The following is a 24,982-nucleotide window of genomic DNA, read 5'->3' as shown; positions in this document are numbered from 1 at the left end:
CTAACTCAGGGGAGCTGAGCTTAGAGCCCTTGTAATATTCTGAATGATAGGAGATTTTTTTTTTTTTCTAGTTTTTTTATTTCAAGAAAAATGATTTTAAATATGATAATGTTACATGCAATAAACATTAATATCTCAAGAAAAAGATTTTACATATGATAATATTACATGCAATAAACACCAATTATTCAAGAAAGATTTTACATATGATAATGTTACATTCAATATACATTAATATTTCAATAATAAAAGGATTTTAAGTATAATAATATTACCAAAACTGTACTAACATAGTATGATCTCACAAAAGTGGTAGGAAATATTAAAAATCTGCAAATAACAGGATTATTTTTATTATATGATAGGAGATTTTTGTTGTTGTTGTTTTTTGTTGTTTTGTTTTGTTTTTGTATAACTGAGGCCTTGAGCCATACGGTACCAGTTTGATCAGACAGTTTATACTAAATATGATTTACGATAAACTATCTTTGCTGTGGGAGTCTAGGATTTGAAGTCAGTCACGCAGGCGCTGCACGCCCACATCACTGAACTCCGTAAAAGCCCTGGACACCACGCTGGGGCTCTGCACATGCTGTCGCAGTTGCTGTGCTTGGTTTCTCCCAGGCTTCGTCTGCTCTGTGGACCGTTCCCTCTGCTGACTTCCGTCTGTTCCCTGTGGTGGCATTAAACCTGAGTGCAACAGTTTTTTGTGAATCCTTCTAGTGACTCACTGAGCCCAAAGGTGGAGTTGGGGACTTTGACTTTCATTTTTAGTCCAATCATCTAAATTCCTGCTAGAATTATGAGAATCTTGCCCTAACTCTTGTCCCACGAGAATAGAAAATGTGGTACTTTTCACCAAATCCTTCTCTTCACCCAATGTTTGTTATTTTCTGACTTGTACCCAGAAAAAAGATTCTGTCCACGGACGTTACTCTTGGAGCAAAATACACAGCAGAATATATTGGACTTACAAATTACTTAAAAGCTTTAGACATTGTCTAAAAATGAAATACACAGATATGAGGCAAAAGACTTAGAAGCATTTCATGGGAAAGTAATTTGCTGGCATTAAACCTACATTTATAGTACATTTGACATAAAATAGGAAACTTACTTACTGGATGAGTACATATGGAGTGATGCTTTTAGCACTATACAGGAAGCTCTTTTTCGTTCGTTCCTTATATTCAAGCATTCTTCCATTTTAATCTTCAAATGCCCATCAATGATAAATTTACTTTTTTTGGCTGCCTTTCACATACATAAACATTTTTGTATATACTTTTTAATCTTACAGATCATAATTCTTTGGTATCAAAATCCCTGAGTACTTTCCAAACGTCCTCTTATGAATCATAAGAAAAACTCAGAGCACCACAGATTTGGTTTGTAAAACAATGACACACAGACCCAAAGATGCAGGCACTGCCTTCTCAGACTTCCTCATTTCAGTTGCTGGCAACCAATCCTGCCAGGATATCATCCTCATATGCTCCCCAAACTACCCCCCTTTCCCTTCCCGGCTCTGTCTCTATTTCCAAACCATCAGCACATTCTGTTGACTCCATCCTCAAAATACATCCAGAATCCAGCCAGGAACAACCTAAGCCACACCACACCATGTCTTGCCTGAATTACTACAAGAGCATCCGTACTACCCTCTCTGCCTTCACCCTCTCCTCTCGCTAGTCATTCTCAACATCGGGGCCAAAGCCATCTTGCCCAATTATAATCCAGATTATATCACTGCTCTGTTTAAAATGCTCTGGTGGCTTCCCATCTGATTCAGAGTAAGAACCAAGGTGTTGACAATAGCTGGCAAGGCTCTACATGGTCTGGCCCTGTTACCTCTCTGCCTTCACGGCCCACAACTCTCTGTGTCTTTCCCCGTTCTTGTCCTGTGTGGCCTCCATGCTATTCTTGTACAGTGAGGAGTCCTCCCTCCTCAGCACCAGTTGTGCTTGTCCTCTGAGACATCCACCTGGCTTGCTCCCTCAGCCCCTTTAAGTATTTGCTCAAATGACACTTTCTCAGCGAGGCTAGCCAAGACCATCTTATTTAAATTACACCCTTACCATGCACAAACACCACCATTCCCTAACTCCCTCCTGGGTTATTTTTCTTCATAGTACTTATAACCTTCTTAATCTTATAATCTATTATGTAATTTACTCATGTGTGTGTGCTATACTGCTAACATTTCTTTTAGCTACAGAATTCAAAAGAAAAAGGATGCTTTAATGAGCTATTATTTCTTTGGTACCTATACCATTCCTGTTATTTTGTGCTAAAAACTTTATTGTATTGAGTTTTCATAGTCTATAAAGAGTTATTAGTCAGGAAAGAATTTCTGAGGAAAATGCTTTACTAGAATGCTGGAGACCATGCACTATGGGAAGAACAAAAGCATAAACTCTGAACTGCTGGCCACAGGTCCACAGGCCAAAAAACATGCTCCCACCAGACATATCCCAACTCAGAGCTTGAAACATGGCCAGATATTTAATGTCTACGTGCATGTTCAAGGTCACAAATGTTTAACTGGGAGTCTACACCCTTGTCTTGGTGAATCTGTCTGCCTTTCACTGTCTTTAACATCCTACCCTGGGAGTGTTTGCCCCATTCGTTGCATCTCCTAATCTAGGCCTCTCTCTCTCATATATCCATCCTACCCATTTCGCCCCATCTCTGCTGACAGCCAGATTCCACCTGGCTACTTCTTTTGGTCAAATCTGATGGAATTCTCTTCATCTATGCTGCTTTCATACTACTTCTAAAATTTTTAAACTTTCTTCTCATGTCTTGTCCTAAATGAATGTAGAGACCAGAAGGCCTTCTGCCAGGTGATTCCTGAGTTAAATGGAGGCAGGGGAGGGAACCAGATGCCATTTACAATCCTTCCAAATTAAAGATTTGATGAAGTAATTTTGACTCTTTCAGTGACATCTTATCCTCTGTTGTGCTTTCCCATAGAGACCGAATTTTATTCTCCCCAATCCACAAGCAAGACAGAGCCAGCCTCTTCAATTCCTGGAGCCACCCTGGTCCTCTGAGTGACTCTAGGATTGACTCTCAATCACCATTCGTCTTTGTACCCTTTTTAATCTTCACAGGTAACTAATCATTTGGGGGTATTTCTAACTTCCTCAGTGACTTAGGCACCTCTATCCCATTCTACCTCAATCCTTAATTTACACTTGAGAGGCATCAGCTTCTATTTTAGCTTATAGCAGCATATCTACCACTTATTCATCTCCATTTGCCTCCTCAGCAAAATCCTTACCATTGATACTTCAGATTTTTGCCTCTTTCCAAAAGCATTCAATTCTTCCTTTATTACCTATACTTTGGGACAGTGATATATCATCCAAATTTATAGAGAGGACTGAAATTTACCAGTGCAAGTATAATGTCCCTGAATTTATCTTAATCTCTGTATCTCCAATGCCAAATGATGTCACAGACCAGTTCCAGCATGTCATAATTTCAAGAGTTTCATCAAAAGGTTGATGAGACTTGGGGACTCAACAGGGTTGAGTCACACATGTAGTCACCTGCATCTGGGAATGGCTAAAGGCATTTCCCCAAACCTCAATAGGATACATTAAATTGATTGTGGCTGCCAGACAGTTAAAGGGCATCTTAATCTACATGTTGTTGCCTCCTACTGGCCAAACACCTTAACAGCCGTAGGCTAATTCCCCCATTCTGACAATGTTTCTGTATACCCTTTGAAGTGTGTATCTCTGCCTTGCTTCAGGACAAATCGTGTTAATAAAAAGCATGGGGTCCTGGAGACCATGAGAGAACCTAAGACCTTAGACTTAAGATCTTGGATCTTAGCTCCTTTAGCTAAGCTCCTCTGACCCCCAATGCCTTTCAAAATTATATTTCGTCTCCGGATTCTTTATTAGTCTCTGGATTCCTATGTCATTTACGCACAGCCCCTTCTCCAGATTCCGGAACCCTTCTTGATGCTGGGACAAGAACCCCGGCAAAATGGAAAGAAGTCTCAGAGAATGCCATGTTGGAAAGAAGAAGGAAAAGATCCTTTCAGGAGGCAGGGAGCACACCGCCATCCCAAGGCCTGCTGTGACATGTCCACTGCTGTGGCTTCGTGGGGGATGGTTCAGGTCTAGGAAAACAGGAGATGGAAGAGCCTTGTTTCTCATATAAACCTACAGATTCCTCCTCTTTTCTACAATGCTTTCAGCACACCCTGGTCATAGTGTGGTATACTCAAAAGATCTGACTTTGAGTCTGTTGTGGGTTGAACTATGTCCTGCAAAAATTCACATGTTGGAGTTCTGATATCTAATACCTCATAATGGGACCTTATGTGGAACCAAGGTCATAGTAGATATAATTAGTAAAGCCAAAGTCATTTGGAGTAGGATGGGCCCCTAATCCAATATGAACGATGTCTTTATAAAATGGGGAAATTTGGAGACAGACACACACACACAGGAAGAATGTCATGTGAAGATGAAGGTAGAGATTGGGGCGAAGCCCAGGAATGCCAAAGACTGACAGAAACCACCAGAAGCTAGGAGAGAGGCATGGAAAAGATTTTCTTTCATGGCCTTAGCAGGAACCAACCCTGCTGACACCTTGATTTCAGACTTCAAGCCTCCAGAACTTTGAGACAATCAATTTCTGTTGTTGAAGACACCCAGTTTGAGGGATTTTGTTACAACAGCCCTAGCAAAGTATGTAGAGTCCTAGGCTGCTATAAACAATAAAAATACAGGAGTGGGGAAAAGTAGGTTTATAGATGTGAGTACACGAAAACAGAGTTTATTCTTGTATTGTTATCTATTAATTATTGTATTATTTTCCATACAAACAACAGTAAACCTACCTTTGCCCACCCCTGTACATAATGTTTACCAAGTGCCAGGAACTATGCTAAGTATGTCACATGGATTAACTCATCTAATCTTCACCGTAGCCCCACAACGTAGATATTAATAGCATCCCTTTTCCACAGCTGAGGAAACTGCAGCATAGATAAAGTGAGTTACCCACGGTCAGAGAAAGAGTGAAGGAGCCAAGATGTAAACCTAGGCAACGTGCCAATACTACTCGAGACATAACTATCTTTGTGAACCATAAAGTTCCTCCCAAATTAAGTAAGTCGCCATCATCAAATCACTTACCTACTCAAGAGCCTCTGTTTCCTGCAGCAAAATGAACAACTTTCTCCACCAAGAGCTTCCACCGTGTAGCTCTGGCCTGCTTTTCAATAGCATCTCCCATTTCCTCTCCACACACACTCCCTTCCACACTCACCTGCTCATCCTTGCTTGATCATGGCTCACCTTTCTGTCCTTTATTCCCACTGATACTCTTTCATGGGGTTCCCTCTAAGTGCTCCACGCCCAACCCTTGCCTTTTTCAGAGAACACAACATTTTTTATAAAGCCTTCCCCGACAACCGTATCCATTAGTCGTCTCCCCTGTTGCCCATACATGCATTACTCAGTATTCTCTGGGAATTCAGGGATAAGGCCTGCCAAGAAGGTGCTTATATCATCTGATAAGATGACAGAAGAAATAATATATTTACATAAATCACTAAAATAAAAGGAAGTAAGTTTGCGTGAGAGTGACAAAGTGCTTTTGAAATTTATGCACCTTCACACTTCTGGCTAGCATTGAGAGGGAAGGAGGTACTGAGAATGCATTATCTAAACTGTGTTTTAAAAGGGGATCAAAAAAGCCCTGACCGGTTTGGCTCAGTGGATAGAGCATTGGCCTGTGGACTGAAAGGTCCCAGGTTCGATTCAGGTCAAGGGCATGTACGTTGATTGCGGGCACATCCCCAGTGGGAGGTGTGCAGGGGGCAGCTGATCGATGTTTCTCTCTCATCATCGATGTTTCTAACTCTCTATCCCTCTCCCTTCCTCTCTGTAAAAAATCAATAAAAATATATTAAAAAAATAAAATAAAATAAAAGGGGATCAAAAAGGGGGGGATCAATAAGAATATTTACAGCTTTAACTGTCTCTACTAATTTATGCATTTAGTACTAGTTACAGGTATACCAAGTTATTTGAAGGTACATGTTTATCTTCTTTTCTCACATTTATTGTGTCAGTCCTCTCTGAACCCAAAAGGGATTTGAGGTAGAACTCAACCAATGCAGGTATAAGCTACTGGGAGGCAGGGGTCTTAGTCTTTTCTTTCCTACAGTGTCTAGCACCACTGATTACATGCAATACAGTCCTTCAAAAATATCTGTGGAAAACAATGAAAGAATATATGAGGAAAGGAAGGAAAAAAGGAAAGATAATGCTATAAAAGGAGATAAGGGAATTTCCACAATCATTCTAAGTTCTCCTTGACCTGGTAGCCACCCCATTTTGCTGTTCACTCCTCTTCCTGTGCATTTGCCCTCCTTGCGATGTTCTTCCTCCTTTTGGGCATGAAATCCTCTGAGACACAGTTCATTCTCCCCTCCTACTTGAGATCTCCCCCGGCCTGCAATTCCACTGCATGCATTTGTCTCTGTTTAGCCCTTAATTGTCCTCACAAAGATTCATGTTCAGCTATTTCGCCAACCAAATTTTATTGCTCCCCAAGGGTGAAAACTATGCCATATTTATTTTGCACGCCTCCCCTCTTCACCTCCACCCAGATGTCCCCGCAAACACAGAAGTACCTGGCAAATACTTGCTGAATGGCTAAATCCTTTCAGTATTTCTATCACTGAAGCATAGCATTCTTTCATCTGACTCTGCAGGTTCAAAAGTACATTGGAAAAAGTTATATATCAAAGCATTCATTGCCAAGTAACAGATTTATCTTTTCTAAAACTTGCAATCATTGAACCAAACGTCAGTGGCTTCACCAACAAGGAAAAAAAAAGGTGCAAGCACACAAAGAAGGATCTGTTATGTAACCACCCTACTACTGCTAGCTCACTTCAACTGTAGGCACAGGATTTATCATTTTATGGCAATTTAGTAGAATAAATACTGCCACACATTTCTTCCCCAAGAAAGAGATATTGGAAGTGGTCCTACTTAACCTAAAACTTGCACGATGAAATTTAACAAGGAGAGGTGAAATTGAATTTTGAAAGTTCCCAAGTTCCCATAGCAGATACTCAAATACCATTTATTAATCTGAACTTTATATAGAATTCTACACAAGTCACAAAAGTCTAAAAATTTTAATGGTGCAAATCTTAAAACCCTATCATAGCACGTGGTTAACAGGATGAATCCAATCTGAATATTGGTTTCTTTAGGAAAAAAGGTGGATCTTAAAATTTCACAACAGTGTTAACTGATAAATAGAACTACTGCACAAAAGCAACTGACGGATTTGAATTTCGCCCTCTAGTTATCCTGGGTTCTCATTAGAACCAATAGGGTCTATCTTGTAGATGATTTACAACAAAGAAAGAGGAAGAGCATGGCCAGGTAGCTCAGTTGGTTAGAGTCCTCCCAATGTGCCAAGGTTGTGGGTTCAATCCCCAGTCAGGGCACATGCACATAAAAGAATCACCCAATGAATTTTCTCTCCCCCCCCACCCCTTTTTCTCTCTCTCTAAAATCAATTTAGAAAAATAAAAAGAGGAAGAAATTAGCCTCACAAGTCACAGGGCCAGCAAAAGACACTCTTCCTTGAGAAAACTCTGCCGCTTTTTCAATGATCCCAAGAATCAGTTTCCTTTGAGAAAGGTAACTGTGAAAAGCATTTCAAAACTGCTTTACAACTACAGGCTGTAAAACTGAGGTGAAACACTTAATTCCAACTGTCTGAGACACGACTGCTGGGCTTAACTTTCTGGCATCCCCCAAGCCCACTGACCCAATATTGGCTGAGAGTGCATTTTCAAGCACCTTTTGCTCATCAAAATGAACCCTCTTTTAAGATAATTATATCATTTAGTACTGCCTAATTTTAATATTGAGAATAAAATAGAAACACTGGCCTGAAACCACATTATGAATTCTACTGGATAGTCTATCTTCCTAAACAAAAATCAAACAAAGTTCACATTGTTTCTATAAATATTATTATTTTTAACCATAAATACTGCTACAAGAAGTTTGGTATATGAGAGAAGTTTCCAGACAGGGAAACCTGTATATTTTGACCACATTGATGAATGTGTTAGCACTGGTGCCAGTCTAGTTTTACTTTAAAAAATGGAGCAGAGAAATGTAAAGGATATTACTGAAAGTACAAATGGAACACAATAGTCTAGTGCCAAAGCCTTTAAAAAAATTTTTTTTTTCTAGAATAAAAAAGAAATGTAAAGGAAAGTGGCCTGTTTGGGGTAAAAACAAATTAAGCATAGAGGATTTTTCAGCTATCGTAATGTGTACCTACATGAAAAATTAAAGGAATCTTATATGTGATCAATATTTAGCCAGTTAGCCAATACTTTGTACTAACAAATAGATATGTTAAGTAGAAACTACAAAGGCAACTTGTATTTCAGACACTAAAACTGACCATTTATTCTACATTCAAAATACAGTTGACCCTTGAGCAACAGATACCCACCTCCCAATGCTGTCGAAAATCTGTATCTAACTTTAGACTCTCCAAAAACTTAACAGCCTCCTGTTGACTGGAAGCCTTACCGATAACATAAATAGTTGAGTAAGACATATTTTATATATGTTTTACATGCTATAGTCTTACAATAAAGTAAGCTAGAGGGAAAATCTTACTTAAAAATCATAAGGAAAACACATTTACTGTACTGTACGTATTTATTGAAAAAATCTGCATATAAGTGGACCCCCACAGTTCAAACCTGTGTTGTTCAAGGGTCAACTGTAATTAAATCATTTTTAATTTCTAAGATTTTCAAATCCAGGTGAGCAGAAGCCATAAAATTAGAACCCCAGAAAACAGATGCTACCATCCCTCAGGACAACCTCACTTAAACCTTTCTAAACAGAGAAGAACCCAAAGGCCTCTATCAGAAATCTAGTCTATAGGTTAAAACATCCAGAAAAACTTTCCTGTATTTAGCATAAATCCCTCTTGATGCTTGCTGTAAGTGATTTCCTCTCCTTTTTCTTCAGGAAAGATGGAAAACAGCTGTTCAACATCCCCTTTCAAGCTACTTTTTCTTTCCTGCCAGTCCCCTCCCCCCCACCCCAAGTGTAAACACTGCAGGTGGCTCCAAAATCCAGCTGGCCCATGCCTGATTATCCACGGGCTCCGTGAGCCTGGCCCCATGCGTGCCTCCTGCAATGACATCATTAAACTGCAAAGGCCCCCAGAAAAGTTCTTTACCAGAATGTGTGAAATTCTAGAAATCTGCTGCTTACAGTCTGTCCTCAGACATATTCAAACAACAAAAATAAATTCAAACTTCTTCACGAAGAAGCTTGCAGTCAGAGTTGCACAGAAGGTGAGCAGCCCCGTCCTGCAGCCAGCCCGTCCTGGGCTTCCCTACTGTTCTCCTCCACGTGGCAGGGTGTTGAGTGCACTTTGGCATGAAACATGTTTCAACTCCTTGGGGATTTTTATCATGCACTTCTTGAGTTTCTTGTCACTGACGCAACTTTCTGGATGTAAGCTATTTATAGAAATGCAGTAACTCTTTCAATACTGCAATCTAAAGGACTACTCCAAATGAAAGTGTCGATTTGCAGTCTGTTAATTCTTTAAAGGAATCATCTCTACTAGACTCACAACATGACCTGCAGGTCACGTTTTACACCAAAATTTATACAAGCAACCTAATGTTGTTACCTCCCACTTCAGGAATTGCTAACAAATATCCTCATTTTTCTTGCAATCACCGTTAGATTCCAACAGTAAAGTCAGTACATTGCCTGCCTACTTCATCAATAAAAATGTTATAGATCCGAAAGCCTGGTGAGCTGATTTCCTTTACAAATCCCTTTTAAGGGTTATGAAATGCTGATTCAACTTTGTTGTGGTATCACATCTGCATGTATTAAATGTCTGTTGCTTAGCAGCTAAGTTTGTTACACATAAGAAGAAAGCAAAAGCCTTGCCTTGATTTAATCAACAAATGCACATTTTACAGCTCTATGACATCTGTGTGTGCAACAAATAATTCGGAAGATTTCAATAGCAGCTTTTTAAACTGACTGTGAACTTATTCAATTTCTACTAAAAGACTGTGCATTAATTTAAACACACACAAGGAATTTTGCTATGACTGTCTTGCTATTCTTCACATTAAACAGGGAGAAAAGAGGCACTATTAATTCTATAAATAATACCAAAAACTTTTTTGGCATGCAGACACATACACTCAGTTGCCAACTCACTTTGACCCTGTCTAGGAAAAGAAGATGGACACAAATAACCTACAATAACTATGTCAGGTATCTGTAATTGAGACTTAACTGCATATGCCTTTTGTATACTTTTAAGATCAGGGCTACACTTACGTAATAGTTATAGCTACTCCTGAATATGCAATGCCAGCATAAGTCATGTTTATTATCAGTCTCTTTATAGCTTCTAAGTATTACTGAAGAGGCAAATTCTGTTCTTTCAGGAATTGTTTAATAACATTTAATAACACTAACCAAAATCATTTTTATGGAATATCCTAAGAAAGTTGAAACAAATAGAAACCCAACAAAGAATCTTTGTGGTAATCTTTATGCACATTAAAATTTATGTAGTTGCTCTGGGCGGTGTTGCCAAATGGTTGGAGCACCAGCCATTCAATTCCCAGTCAAGTGCTAGTACCTGGGTTGCAGGTCTGCTCCCTGCCCCAGGGTTGAGTTGCATGGGGGAGACGACAAATCGATGTGTTTCTCTCACATCGATGTCTCTCTCCTTCCCCACCCCCTTCCTCCCTCCCTTCCACACTCTCTCTGAAAGGCAATGCAAAAAGTTATCCTCCAATAAAGATCAATTAAGAAAATTTTTTTCATGGTGTTATTCTGAATTAAGGACTGAACAAACAACTGCGTTCAAGAAATACACACATGGCCTCAACAATCTTTTCTTCTTTTTCTAAATCCCTTTTCTTCTTGGTGATCTCCAACCATCTCTCTGGACACTCTGCCTCCTGCAGGTTTATAGTCTTCTGGGCGTTTGAGAGGATTTGGAATCTACACCCTCAACAGGCTGGAGCTTGCCTAGATAGACAGAAGTAAACAACACATTGGTCAAGTACCCAAAGACCTGAGGCCAGCTAATGAGAACTGAGTGATGAGCCTAGGGCTCTGCAGAAGGTAGAAGACGCCCCACAACAGAATCCTTAATAAGGCATGAGAAGAGCCACAGAATGGGAGAGGAGGGTGCTGTGGGAAGGGGGTCTGTACGTGCCAGTTTACAGGCGCCTGAGCAGCACATGAACATTCCAGGGAGCTGACAGTTCATGGACAGTAGTGAGAATTAAAAGGGATAATAAACTAGATCTGTAGGAAAATAAAATGCAAGAGTCTTTCATAACATAAATTTGGAGTCATAAAGGAGAAAAGTAGAATTAAATGGGCAATTCAAGTTAATCTCATATTTAAGATAGGCCACTAATTACTTGTAATATGATAAGCAAATTGCTTGTTTTCACAGTTATTTCCATTTCCCCACAACTAAAAAGAGGAGACACATGCTCTACAGCACTCTCCATCTTCACTAGGCTAAAATATGAAAATATTAGAATTATCTGAAAAAATTAACAAGTATTAGGCAATTTTAAAATGCAAGTATTCATGTAGCTGCAGGATCTATGGGGACTTTTCCTTTCCTCCAATTGTCTAAAAGCATATACATTTGTAAGGAAGAGTTTATTCATCCTAGTGGCACCTTTTAAACCCATGCACAATATTTTGCATTTCTCTTTCTAGTTTCATTCTTTTCTGCAACACTTCTCCACCATCAGCTAACCAAACCACTCTCCTATACATAAGAAGTGATGAAACACTAAATTTAGATGTCAGAACCTGAGAATGCATTTATTTACTAACAGATATAGATTTTCTTGGAAAAAAACACACACACACACACAATTAAATTCTCTACTAGACTTGGGCATTGGCGTTGGCAAGACTGTTTGAAATTCGTCCATTTCTAATTATTGCTATCACCAAATGGAATCCGAAATTTTAATCTTTACTTCCCATCCTGCCACTAATTCACTATATGAACTTCATGGGAAAATACTTTCTCTTTTTGGTAGTCTGGGTTTATACACTTTCTGAAACCACACATGGGGGACTGACTCTTGGTTTAGAGAATTTTGTTGTGTCATCCAAACATCTGCTGGCAATTTGGTGACCCCAAAGAATTTTAGTCTACATATCACTCTAGGCAGCGGTTCTCAACCTGTGGGTCGCGACCCCTTTGGTGGTCGAACGACCCTTTCACAGGGGTTGCCAAAGACCATCCTGCATATCAGATATTTACATTACGATTCATAACGGTAGCAACACTACAGTTATGAAGTAGCAACAAAAATAATTTTATGGTTGGGTCACAACATGAGGAACTGTATTTAAAGGGCCAGAAGGTTGGGAACCACTTCCCTAAGGCATGAGTAATAAGAACTGTCCTGTGCTCTGCTTGGACACTTTTAGAAGGTTGCTGGTTATTGCATCTCACCAGGTGCCTTCCCGCCTCTTGCAGAACAGTAAAGATCCCGCCGCTCCCAGTAAGTGGAATAACAACATCCACTATGATGAAGACATTACCTCTACCACAGGTTCAGATCACCTCAAAAGCCTGCCACATACACATCACAGGATAATAACATTTCTCCTTTTGTTGGGGTAGTGACAAATGATAAGAACATTTACTCTATATATTTAGGACACAACGGTGCCAGTGGGTTAAGTACTATTTAATATATGCTGCAACTACAAAATGTTAGTCTTTTACTACTAATTTCTTTACTTCTTTTGGAAACAAAGATTATTGATATATTAAAACCGAAATTTAAATGTTTTATCTTCCTTTATTTCTCCCCAGTCATTTGCTGAAATCATGCTATGGAAAGGGTATCATGTAATGTCTTTCAGGCAACACAGTGGGATCCAAATTAGTAGAAATAAATACCAAAATCATCTACCACAAATAACATGAAGAAGTATTTTACTGTTTAATTGCAGAATGCATTTGCACCTATGATTCTGAACACTTTTCAGAGGCTAAAAGTAACTTTATAAGGAGGCGTTGGGAACGCAGAGGAGCATCTGTGAAGTAAGACCTTCACCTTATGCCCTAGCCAGTTTGGCTCAGTGGATAGAGCGCCGGCCTGCAGACTGAAGGGTCCTGGGTTCGATTCCGGTCAAGGGCACATGCCTGGGTTGTGGTCTCGATCCCCAGTGTGGGGCATGCAGGAGGCAGCTGATTAATGATTCTCTCTCATCACTGATGTTTCTATCTCTCTCTTCCTCTCCCTTCCTCTCCCTTCCGCTCTGAAATCAATAAAAATATATTTAAAAAAAAAAAAAACTTCACCTTGTGGACAACCACCAGGTCCTCCCAAGCAGCACTGGCAGATACTGAACTGAAAGACCACAGATCTCATTAAAAACCTATAGGAACTAAATCGGGAGTAATTTTTAAAGTACAAAAGTAGATGCACACATTAATGTTAGTGGCTGTGATGGTCCTGACCTCATGTGGCCAGTCTGGCTGACTTAGAGGGTACTTTCCCACAACCAGGCCCCTAACCTCAGAGGGAGGCACTGGGAACGCAGGACTGGGGAAGTCCCAATAATTCCCCCTGTGGCAAAGGCCTTTCTATAGTGTGTTCCATTGCAAATTTCTCTTTGTCCAAGTTTTTTTTTTTTTGAGAATTCCCTTTCACTTGGTAATTGTACTATCAATATTTTTTAACCTGAATGTAAAAATGGACTTTGTAGGCCACTGTCAGTGGTTCTCAACCTTCTGGCCCTTTGAAACAATTCCTCATGTTGTGACCCCCAACCATAAAATTATTTTCGTTGCTACTGCATAACTGTAATTTCGCTACTGTTATGAATCGTAATGTAAATATCTGATATGCAGGATGGTCTTAAGTGACCCCTGAGAAAGGGTCTTAGGTGACCCCTGAGAAAGGGTCGTTCGATCGCCAAAGGGGTCTCGACCCACAGCTTGAGAACCGCTGGTTTAATTGAACTAGAACACACTGATCTGACACATACCCATCAATGATGAGGACGCTTCCCAAGCTCAAGCTCTCAAGCGTTCGGGGAGGTTCCCTCCCTTTCTGCATTAGCAGCGCCAGGAGAGCAGGGCAGTCTCTCATGCACCTCGAAGTGGCTCCTAGAGACCAGCACCGTCTTGTACTTTTTGCTGAACCCACACAGATGGGTGACGCAACAATGGAAGCATCAAATTCCATCCTTTCTCCCTTTTAACTGGAACATATTTTAACCTACACACTTCCCAAAAGGACTTACGTATGTTTGGTGACTTTAAAAGAAAAGAGTAGCACACGACAGTCAAGTACTCAGATGGATAATTCCGTGTTTTACTTCTTCCATGCGTATTACACACATTTTTTTATGACCTGATTTTAGTAGTACTGTCTAAATATTCTACAAAACATTGCACATCACATTTCATTTCACAGGTTATCATTTGTTGAGGAATCCAAAAACACTGCGGAAGAGGTAATTACTGGAAGATTAAATTCTATAACGTAAAAAAAAATACTTAAAACTCCGTTTTTAAACTATTTCTAAGTGAGGATGTCCATTCTCAAATTTAATGTAACATTTAACCCATGACTTTTTAAACCGTGACTAACGAAAAAATTTTTTTAAATAATTTTGTTACACGAAGATCCCTAGAAACTAGAAGTGTCACTTTCTGACCTAAGGAATTCCAGGTAAACGAGGTGCACTCCCTGCTTTTAAGCAACGGATTCGGTTTCAACCTTCCTGCCAGGCGGCCTGGGCTGCTGCTCCATCCAATGAGCATGAACATGAGAACGCTCTGGGGTCGCACACTTAGCTCGGCTTCCAGCGCGAAGATGCCGAGCCCCTGTGGCTTTGCTTGCGGAGCGAGCTTCCCCGCCGGTGAGTCAAGCGCCCCACCGCCACCGCCACCGCCACCGCCACCGCCAGGGGCTGCCAGGGCGTGAGGTTTACCAGCAGTTTCTCCCGAGTGTCAGCCGAGCTTCGCGGCGCTGGAACCCCGCGGCCGGGGAAGCCGTGCCCCCGGGCTCCCGCAGCCAGAGGCGGGCTGCAGCGCCAGGACCCGCCCGCCCCACAGCCCGATGTGCGGGGAGACGCGAGGCCGTGCCACCCAACCCGGCAGAGGGATGCCAGAGCCCCGCGGGCCGTCCGGGGAGTCGCGGCTGGACCAGACCCGACGCCCCGAAAGCGATCTCCGCGTCCCTCCGGCGCGCCGGGCTCGGCACCGGGCGCTCGGGGGGTGGGAAGGGGCGAACGGCTGGCCCCGAGCCTGCCCCGCCGCCGGCGAGCCCACGGCTCGGGCTCCACGCCCCGCGCACCCTGCAGGCACCCCGCCGAGCGAGCCGGGCGCGCAGCCCACGGCGCCGACGGCTGGGGACGTGGCTCCCCCCTCCCGCCCGCCACCGCCAGCGCCTCCGGAAGAAAGTTGCGCCGCGCGGGGCCCAGATCCGCACCCGCCGCCCCCTCGCGCGGCCCCCGCTCACCGCTCCCCGCCGCGGCTTCGTCCTCCCAGGCGGCGCCTCCCCAGCCTCGGCGCAGGCTCCAGACCTTGCCGGCCCCCCGCACCCCAGGGCGCCCGGCGCCCTCGGAGCCCAGCCCTCAGCGCGCCCGCCGCGCCATCGGTGCTGGTGGGCGCCGCGCCGCGGGATGCGCCGCCGCCGCCTCGGGTGGCGCTTCTTCCAGCCGGGCGGGCGGGCGGGCGGGGTGTGGGCGAGCCCGGAGGAGGGCGGGCCGCGGCGGGCGCCCAGGCTCAGCCGGAGGGCGGAGGAAACCGCAACGTCACCAGCCCCGCGGAGGCGAGGATTGGGAGGGGGAGACGGGGACCCCCTCCCCCAGCCGGACCCCGGCCGCCGGCCCGCCCGGCTTCCCCTCCTCCCCTCCCGGGACTCACGTTTCTCGAGCTGCGCCCGGCCTGCCCCTCCACGCCGGCCCGACTCCACGCACCCCTGCCTTGCCAGGCCTCTTTGGCTCTAACTTGCGCTGGTAGTTTCTAGTGACCCGTGCGTTTCGGGTTCCACTCTGGAATCCCCCGCAACCGAAAGATACTTTTGGAGGCCCAGGGGAGGAACTGATGTTTCCATACAGCTCGGGAAAGAAATAGGGGGATCTTTCTAGGGGGGCCCTTGCCCACTCCACTCACCTTCTCCAAAATAGTTCTCCTTTTCTCTGGTTTTACTCTCTGCTCAGAGAGAAGGCAGAAAATCACCTCTTTAGAAGCACTTCTTTGCTTTAACTGTACTAACCAACATACACGAAATTGAAAACACTGAACCCTGCAAACGGAATGGGTTGTAATCCCCAAAGGCAAAGGATCAGGAACAGAGCATAGAACGTATGCAGCTCGCAAGAGGAAATGCCATTTATCTTATCTCCTAGGCCTGCGCGGGTGGGTGGGGGAACGGGAGAGGAAGTGCCCTCCTCCATCTGAGTTCTGCAACCTCAGTAGCAATCACAGCTCCCTTGGAGAAGTTTCTACATTTTCTTAAAAGCAGCCACTGTACCAACATGGCTCCAGAGAGGTGTCAGGTATGAACCAGGCCATCCACCTCCGGGCTGACTTTGCCTCTGTGTTAGCGTGCAATTAGCCCACCAGAGCTAGACAGCACAGGAGTGACAGATGTTCACCCATCCCTTAGAACTGCAGATGTTCTACCTGAGAGCCGTGATTTCCACCCCCCCCCAACCCCCCACCCCCACTTTGCTTCAAAGTGTTTTGAGGAAGTCGAAAGGGCCACCCCCTATCCTGAGTTTCCCCAGACCTACAGAGGAGTTTCCATTAATTAGGCCACATTAGAAAAAAAATGTGGATGTCTACTTTTATGCTTCTCTTACTCAAAAAAATTGCATTTGAAGAGACATTCCTTACAAACAGGTCAAGAGGAAGTGGTTTAATTAGATTTTTGAAATGTTTACACAGGTAAACCACTGATTTGCATAACTTCCAAATGTTTCAGAGGTGGCCTGTAGAAGAAAGGAGAAGCGGCCCTAGAATTTAGAACTAGATTTTAATTCTGGTTTCAGTCCTTATTTTGCAGTTTCCTACTAGGGGCCTTGGAAAACTAACTTCAAAGCTTCAGTTCACTTATCTGTAATGTAGATGTCTAATACCTTCATAGAACAGTTATAGAGAGGATGCAATAAAAATAGCTTATATCTGAGAGTTACTTCATGCCAGACATGGGGCTAAGGAATTTACATGTATTCATTCAAGTATTAGAGACAACTAATTGTGTAAGTGCCTAGCTGTGGTATGTAACCCATAAGTGTTTCTTTCCATTTATCTTCTCAAATTAGGAAGAGACTTTAGAAAAAACATCTCTTTTATTTATCCTCTCAACAAGTAGTCATCTAGTTCAGTGAGTCTTCAACCTAGAACATCAAATCAGCAGGAGAGCTTTGATAAAATACTTTTTTTAAAAAACTGATTTCAGAGAGTAAAGGAGAGGGAGAGAGAAATGGAAACATCAGTGATGACAGAGAATCATCAATCAGCTGCCTCCTGCACATCTCACACTGGGGATCAAGCTCCCAAACCAGGCATGTGCCCTGACGGGGAATTGAACCATGACCTCCTGGGTCATAGGTCGACACTCAGCCACTGAGCCACGCAGGCCAGGCAGAAAAATACTTTTTAATAGAGGCCCCACACCAGACCAATAAGTCAGAATCTCTAGGGCTAGAGTTTAAGCATCAGCATTTTCAATGCTCTTCCCAAGTGCAACCAGTATGTTGAGAACTCTTCAAAGGAGGCAGTGGTACCCACTGGCATTTGCTCCTTAACTCCCAGTTTTGCCTTCAATTGACCTGGAAACCTGCATACCACCTCTTGTAAAATGTCCCCTGTGTAGCAGGTCTCAAAGATCGGCAATGTTGCCCTCTGGAGTCTTCCAAGATGCAACTAGCCTTGATTCCACAGGAAAAGTGCTTCAATTCACCTGGGTACCTACAACTCCATCAGCTTTTCCTCATCCTTTCTGAAAGCCCTTGGAAGGTGGTTTACTTTGCCATCATCCCTCTGAAAATCTGATCCCGAGAATTTAATTCAGGTTTTACCCAAACAACACACAGTAAAAAGATTGTTAATGGCTTTGTTCTAATTACTGTTATTTCCCCAAGTAAATCCTGGTAGCTATTATGACAGTAATATTACCCTATTGACTCCTATATTACAATTTACTAAGACTCTCAAGCAGTAAAGTGTTTTCTACAACTGTTACAAAATACACGTTCTCAACCTACACGTTACAACTTGTGTTGGGCATTTAACATACTAATCTATTAAAATTCTGTTGTGCTAAGTCAGTTGGCATTGGATATCATTGATGTGAACGAGTCATTCCAACTCCCAATTTCATGTCTTCTGTAAATTTGGTTTGTATGCCATGTCATCACTCATGTTCTCATTTTCAGGTGCCTTCCAGGCCAACTGAAACTGAATTAGCAGCTGACAATGAGGACCCAATGTGTTATTAAGTCATATTTTCATTACTTGTTCCAGAGCAGCCTCTATGTGCTTTGAGTGCAGGGCATATTTGTGGAAATTAGAAGAAGGTATACCAGCCTTACTCAGGCTGAAGGATTAGGAAAAATCGACCCCTTCCTCCCAGATAGAATCCCAAACAGCAGATGTGCTTGGACCATCCAGTATGTTTACTTTGCTGGTGTTGTCAAAAAAGAAAATGACTACTTGGTGAATTCTCATTAACTTCTGAATTTCTTCTTCCTTTTCCAAGGGCCCAGATATTACTTTAATAATAGGGTTATTAATTTTGCTTCGGATATGTGAAAAGCCCCTGGTCTTGGTTTCAAGAATCAAGCTGCTCTTCTTTGAAAACGCCCTTGTCCATCTCTTCTAGTCTTTGAGTGTTCATAGCCTTTGGTGCTGATTCTAGATGAAAGTCCTAAATATATAAACTATCTTTGCTGAGAGGTAGTTATTCTAGGCAAAAGAAGTTAAGCTTTAGGAAATAGGATATTTTCCTACAAGTTTTTTGCTTAATTTTCAATTAACTCTTGCAAAGTTCATTCCATTCTTTCCACTGAAATGGTCGTCTTTTCATGATAAAGAAGAGAAGAAAAAGAAAAAAAGAAATTCTGGTTTGTCTGCTTCTCCCAAGTACTAGTAGTGGCATCTTTCCTGTGTTCCTCTTACCTGAACAAAAACAAAACAAAACAAATTATATATATTTGTTGTCCTTAGTTTATTTTTGGCTCTAGCTTAACGGAGCCCAGTCTTACATGGATGTTACAAATACATGGTTTCTGTTCTCTTGTTTAATTATAATTCATTAAATTAAACTCAAATTTGCCCTTTAGGTTTTCCTAACCAGACAGCTGGTCCATGACTGAACAACTGCTTCAGTTCTCAAGCCAAATTAGTCCATTTGTAAATAACCACTTACCCTCACCTAAAAGGTTCACCCTTGAGTCACTGGAGAGGTATGATCATGTTGGTTTGTCTCAAGCCCTTTCCTTGTACTTACTCAGTGATAATCTCTGCTTCCCTTTCCCTTTCTGGGCATTCAGCTCTGGCCAGGTAGCCATGGAGGCTTCTCCAACCCCCCTTGCTCAGGCCTGCTGCCTTCCCCACTCTCCCAGGGCTGGCCTGCTTTCCTCCATGACCTAGGCTGATCTGCTACTGCTTCATTTCTAGATGGGTCACACTTTCATCACTAAAACAAAAGGAGACAACAGGGTTGGAACTTGAGGGTATTATGATAAGTGAAATAAGTCAGATGGATAAAAACAAATACCATATGATTTCACTCAGATGTGGAATCTAAAAACATAAGCAAAACCAACTCAACAGCTTGGTGGTTACCAGAAGAGAAGAGGGTGCGGGAAGAGTGAAATGGATAAAGGGGTAATTTGTATGGTGACGATGGAAACTAGATCTTAGGTGGTGAGTACACTGTAGTATATACAGATGTGGAATTATAATGTTGTACACCTGAAACATATGTTATAAACCAGTGTTACCTCCATTAAAGAAAAACAAACAAGCAAAAGGTAACATTTACCTACATTCCTAATCATAACTGAGTTGCACCTTCTCCACCCCAGTCACAATTTGAGGCTTTTACATATAATTCTTCTTCGGGTATATAATTCCTGGCCTCACAATCTTTTAACAGATCATTAAGTGTGTCAGGCACTTCCATGTGTGTTCCATTTTGTCCTCGCGGGCACTCATGTTGGTATTACATTTGACGCATGAGAAAACGGGGGCTAAGAAAGTTGAAGCCAATTTCCCAAGGTATAAATGGCTCAGACCACATATGATTAAGTTTTTTTTTTTAAATATATATTTTATTGATTTTTTTACAGAGAGGAAGGGAAAGGGATAGAGAGTTAGAAACATCGATGAGAGAGAAACATCGATCAGCTGCTCCTGCACACCTCCCACTGGGGATGTGCCTGCAACCAAGGTACATGCCCTTGACCGGAATCGAACCTGGGATCTTTCAGTCCACAGGCTGACGCTCTATCAACTGAGCCAAACCGGTTAGGGCTGATTAAGTTTTTTTATATCAAATCCAGGCTCTTTCCATTAAACCCCTCAGCCTATCTGGCTTTTCATTATCTAAAGCCCCACTTGCAATGTGAGTGTCCTGGCCTCAGGTAAAAGTTATTCTCCATTCCAGATTGACTTTTGAAATGGATAATTTTTATATCACCTCCTGATTTAAACTACCCAAGATGTCCCATACACCTACCAAATTACAGCACGATTCTCTGAATGATTATTGATATTTAATACAAAAATGATTACTGATATTTGCCACACAAATGAATGAAATTAGAAGCTCATTCTTTTCCTTGGAGTTATGAAATGACCCGAAAGGACTTTAAGCATTTAATATTTTCTTGAACATGGTTTTTGAGAACTGTAAAGAACTGTAGACATCACTGAGGAGTTTAGAAAATGAATGTTTATTGAGGCTTAATTTAATCTGGTGACTCTTTATAATAGGTGCTTGACTAGTATTTAATGTACTGGGCTGCATATCTGGCACTTCGGCCAGACGACGGGGCGCGCTGTGCTGTCTGTTCCTAAAACACATAGATAGGAAGGTACTGACATCAGGCCAGGCCTTGAGATATGGTCTCATGGCCCCTTCTCAATATGCTGTACTCTCTGTTCCTAAAACACATAGATAGGAAGGTAATGATGCTATACTGTGTCGGGAACTAATTGTGTAAACAAGGCTTTGTAACTTTGTGGTTTTTGCAAATAAAAATGCTGTAACTCTTGCAGTCAGCGCTACAGTTCAGCCTCTGCTTCGGCAGGGTGCTGTAACTGTAGTCAGCTGGCCAGCTTAATAAAGGCTCTTAAATTTAAATTCTGAGTCGGTGGTCTATCTCGCTGAGTGAACCCATAACATTTAATCCTCCCCTTTTTACCAAACTCTGGCTTTTTCCAGAAAAGTACAATTAATGAAGAATTGTATGAAGAAGTTTCAAAGGATAAGTTCATGGCCCAGGAATCTGATTTCCCAATGTCCATGTGCTATTATGGCCTGCTAGTTCAAGAAATAGCACAACTTCTCTTTTCATGCACCCCACTCAATCACAACCCTGCTAAAAGTAGAGATTACACCGGGTGTGCACTAGTTTGAAGCTACTCCTTATGGGATTATATGCTAATTTATTTAGGAGGAGATAAGGAGTTGCTCCAGCAATATTCTGTCGTGGTAATTCTAATCTCTGGCTGCATGTTAGCATTACCTGGGGAGTACTTAGAACACACCAATGTCTCAGAAATCCTGATTTAATTCTTTCCAGAATGAGCTTCAAGTAACCCATGTGCTTTCAAATACCAGGTGATTCCAGTGTGCAGCCAGTTAGAACCAATATTCCACAGCCATGGTTCCTAAACCTTGCTGGCCATTAGAAGCATCTGGGAAGAGCTTTTAGAACTTCTGATGCTCAGGCTGTAGCCTATGCCAATCAATAATAGCTGGGGTGTACAAAGCCCTATGATTGCAATAAACGGAAACTTTAGGAACCCTGGCTCTATAGGCATGTTACTAAGCAAGCTCTTGAACCAAATGAAGCATTAGGTTCAGGTCCTATGTTTACTTGCCATGTTTGTACTGGTTTAATAATTATATAAAATATTATGAAGATTGGTTTTCATTTACACCAGTTCACTAATATATTTATTTCTAGGTACTTTTCTTAGATATGCAGTTTAGGGAAGTAATACTTGATTTCAGTATTGCCTGAACTAGTTAAGTTGCTTGCAGATTGTAGTTAATGGTTCACTCCATGTTCTGCTGCCACATATCATATAAGTAATGAATTTCAATAAAACATTTAACAGCCAGTCTATTTGGACTTTTTCTTCTGCTGATGAGATTAGCTGTATCAAGAAAAGAAAATCTTAGCTGTTTTGCATTTATAGTATATTTTAGATGAGGAATGATTGACACTTTGCTGATATTAAACCTAAATTTGTAATCCAATGACATTGTTCGGTTTCTTTTTCTAACCTAATGCCAAAGAATACAGATTCTTCTTTCTTCTGTACTTTAATTTTCATTATTTTAAAAAATAGTGACATTTTTAGATGGTCTTTTTTACTCCTCATGGCCAAATGGAAAACATAGGTAATTTTTTAAAATGCTAAAATAACAGAATTTAAAAGCCCGACTACAGTCTAAACGAAAAACAGCATTCCTTAGAAGAACTTATCATCTTTGCAAAAAAAGTAGAAGGAAACTTGGAATAATTATAAGCCGACCCTTTCATTTTACAAAGAAACCAGGGTTAACATAGGTGATGATTGTTACCAGTTACTTCGGCTAATTACTGGTAAAGGTGGGACGAGAAGTCATCTCCTAGTTCCTCGCCAAACTTCCTTTTTCCCACTTCTCCATCTGCATCATTGGCCAAGAAAGTTAAACCGACTTCTTCTTTTGGGATTCTCATATTTTACATGAATTGTGGCAATTTATAGAAAAATGCAAAGATGCATTCTTTCCATTAACAAAATGTCAATGCATAAGGAGAAATAAGTTTTATATTTTGAGGAAATCAAATGTGACTGGGATGATAGCTTTCATTTAGCACTGTTAAACTTATGATGTAGGTTTACTCATCATTTTCCACTGGCATGTGGACAAAGTAAGCTAGCTCATCACCACAACTTATAGTTGCTACCTAACCAATCTCCTATCCTTAAGGTGAAATATTCAATAAGCTTTACCCATCTTGAATCACTTATCCTCATTACTAGAGGCCCTGGACATGAAATTCGTGCATTCAGGGGGCGGGGGTGTGTGTTCCTTAGCCCGGCCTGTGCCCTCTTGCAGTCCAGGAGCCCTTGGGGGATGTCCGACTGATGGGGAGCGGACGTAAGCCATCAGTCAGACATCCTTAGCACTCCTGCCCAGGCAGGAGAGGCTCCTGCCACTGCCACTGCACTTGCCAGCCATGAGCCCGGATTCTGGCTGAGCAGTGCTCCCCCTGTGGGAGCACACTGACCACCAGGGGGCAGCTCCTGCGTTGAGCCATATTGTGAGAGGGCACAGGCCAGGCCGAGGGACCGCACGTTGCATGATCAGGGTTGGGGAGGGATGTGGGAGGTTGGCCAGCCAGGGAGGGACCGCAGGAAGGCTCCAGGGAATGTCCAACCCATCTCGCTCAGTCCCGATCGGCTGGACCCCAGCAGCAAGCTAACCGGAGCATCTGCCCCCTGATGGTCAATGCACGTCATAGCGAGCAGTTGAGTGCCCTTAGCATATCATTAGCATATTATGCTTTGATTGGTTGACCAGACGACTGGACACTTAGCATATTAGGCTTTTATTATATAGGATACTTGGGGTTTATAAGGCATTCAAAAGTCTTAACAAATTTGCATGTTTTAAAATATATTTTTATTGATTTTTAAAAATTTTTATTTAGAAAAAGAGGAAGGGAAAGGGATAGAGAGATGGAAACATCAATGAGAAAAAAACATCATCGATCAGCTGCCTTGTGCATGTCCCCTATTGAAGATCAAGCCTGCAACCCAGGAATAACCTGAAGTTGTGACCTCTTATTTCATGGATCGATGCTTAACCACTGAGCCACATCAACCAGGCAAATTTGCATTTTTATAGCATGAATCAATTTTCTATGTTTCCTGCTATTATACAAAAAGGATAATACTAGATAGTAGTATTTATGTATGTGTGTGTGTGTGTGTGAGTGTGTGTGTAGATACATATTGGTAACTATACATATAAATTTCACCTTCAGATGAGTCATTATGCATGTTGTAACAAATAGCAACTATTATGAAGCAGACACAGAATATAGAATACAGCATTCTTGGGTTGTAGTATAATGGTGTCATGTGAAGTGAATCTGCCTGAATTAAACCAATTTTAATGTTGTTTGGGGAAAACAAATGGGTTAAGACTGGACATTGAGAGTGCTGTGTTCTAGGACTAAGTCTTTCACATACTAGTAGTGTGACCCCAGAAGAATTTTTTTTTCTCCTATAAACTTGGAAAATTCAGCAATAGCATTCATGGTAGCTTGGACAAATCACTTATAAGTCTCAATGTCCTCAGCTGTAAGTTGAAGAAAATGGCCTTGATCAGTGGAATTCTGGTTATACATTAGAATCACTCAGGAAATGTTAAAAAATAATAATGCCCTGCACTGCCCCCAGACAAACTAACACAGAGTTTCTGGGGGATGTGGGCAAGTGGTATTCAAAATGTGGTCTATGGACCACCAGCATCAGCATTACTCGGTGTATTAGTCAGCTCAGGTTGCCACAACAAAATACCATAGACTGGGTGGCTTCAACAACAGAAGTTCTGGAGGCGGGAAAGTTCAAGATCAAGGTGCCAGCTGATTTCAGTTTCTAG

General features: G+C 42.0%; 1 protein-coding gene and 1 long non-coding RNA gene across 4 annotated transcripts in view; both read right to left on the bottom strand.

Annotated features, from left to right (window-relative positions):
* Window positions 1-16,406, bottom strand: part of DSE (dermatan sulfate epimerase) — a 57,076-nt gene extending 40,670 nt beyond the window's left edge. The window contains exons 1-2 of one of the 3 annotated variants that reach the window (XM_070417511.1): window positions 15,599-15,677; window positions 10,953-11,105 (exon numbers count right to left, since the gene is read on the bottom strand). The gene's annotated coding sequence lies outside the window, so the exon portion shown is untranslated. Of the gene's footprint in view, window positions 1-10,952; window positions 11,106-15,598; window positions 15,678-16,254 lie in introns of those variants that run through there. The other 2 variants (XM_070417512.1, XM_070417509.1) reach the window with 2 other exon arrangements.
* Window positions 16,407-19,167: 2,761 nt separating this feature from the next.
* LOC139013018 (uncharacterized) overlaps window positions 19,168-24,982 on the bottom strand; it is a 45,376-nt gene continuing 39,561 nt past the window's right edge. Inside the window, exon 3 of the long non-coding RNA XR_011471920.1 lies at window positions 19,168-19,266. This is a non-coding gene — a long non-coding RNA (uncharacterized lncRNA). The remainder of the gene's footprint in view (window positions 19,267-24,982) is intronic.

This window comes from Myotis yumanensis, unplaced genomic scaffold, assembly GCF_028538775.1.
Source record: "Myotis yumanensis isolate MYYU_CA2020_CCGP unplaced genomic scaffold, mMyoYum1.0.hap1 SCAF_6, whole genome shotgun sequence".
NCBI lineage: Eukaryota > Metazoa > Chordata > Mammalia > Chiroptera > Vespertilionidae > Myotis > Myotis yumanensis.
This window is presented reverse-complemented; position numbering and strand designations above follow the sequence as displayed.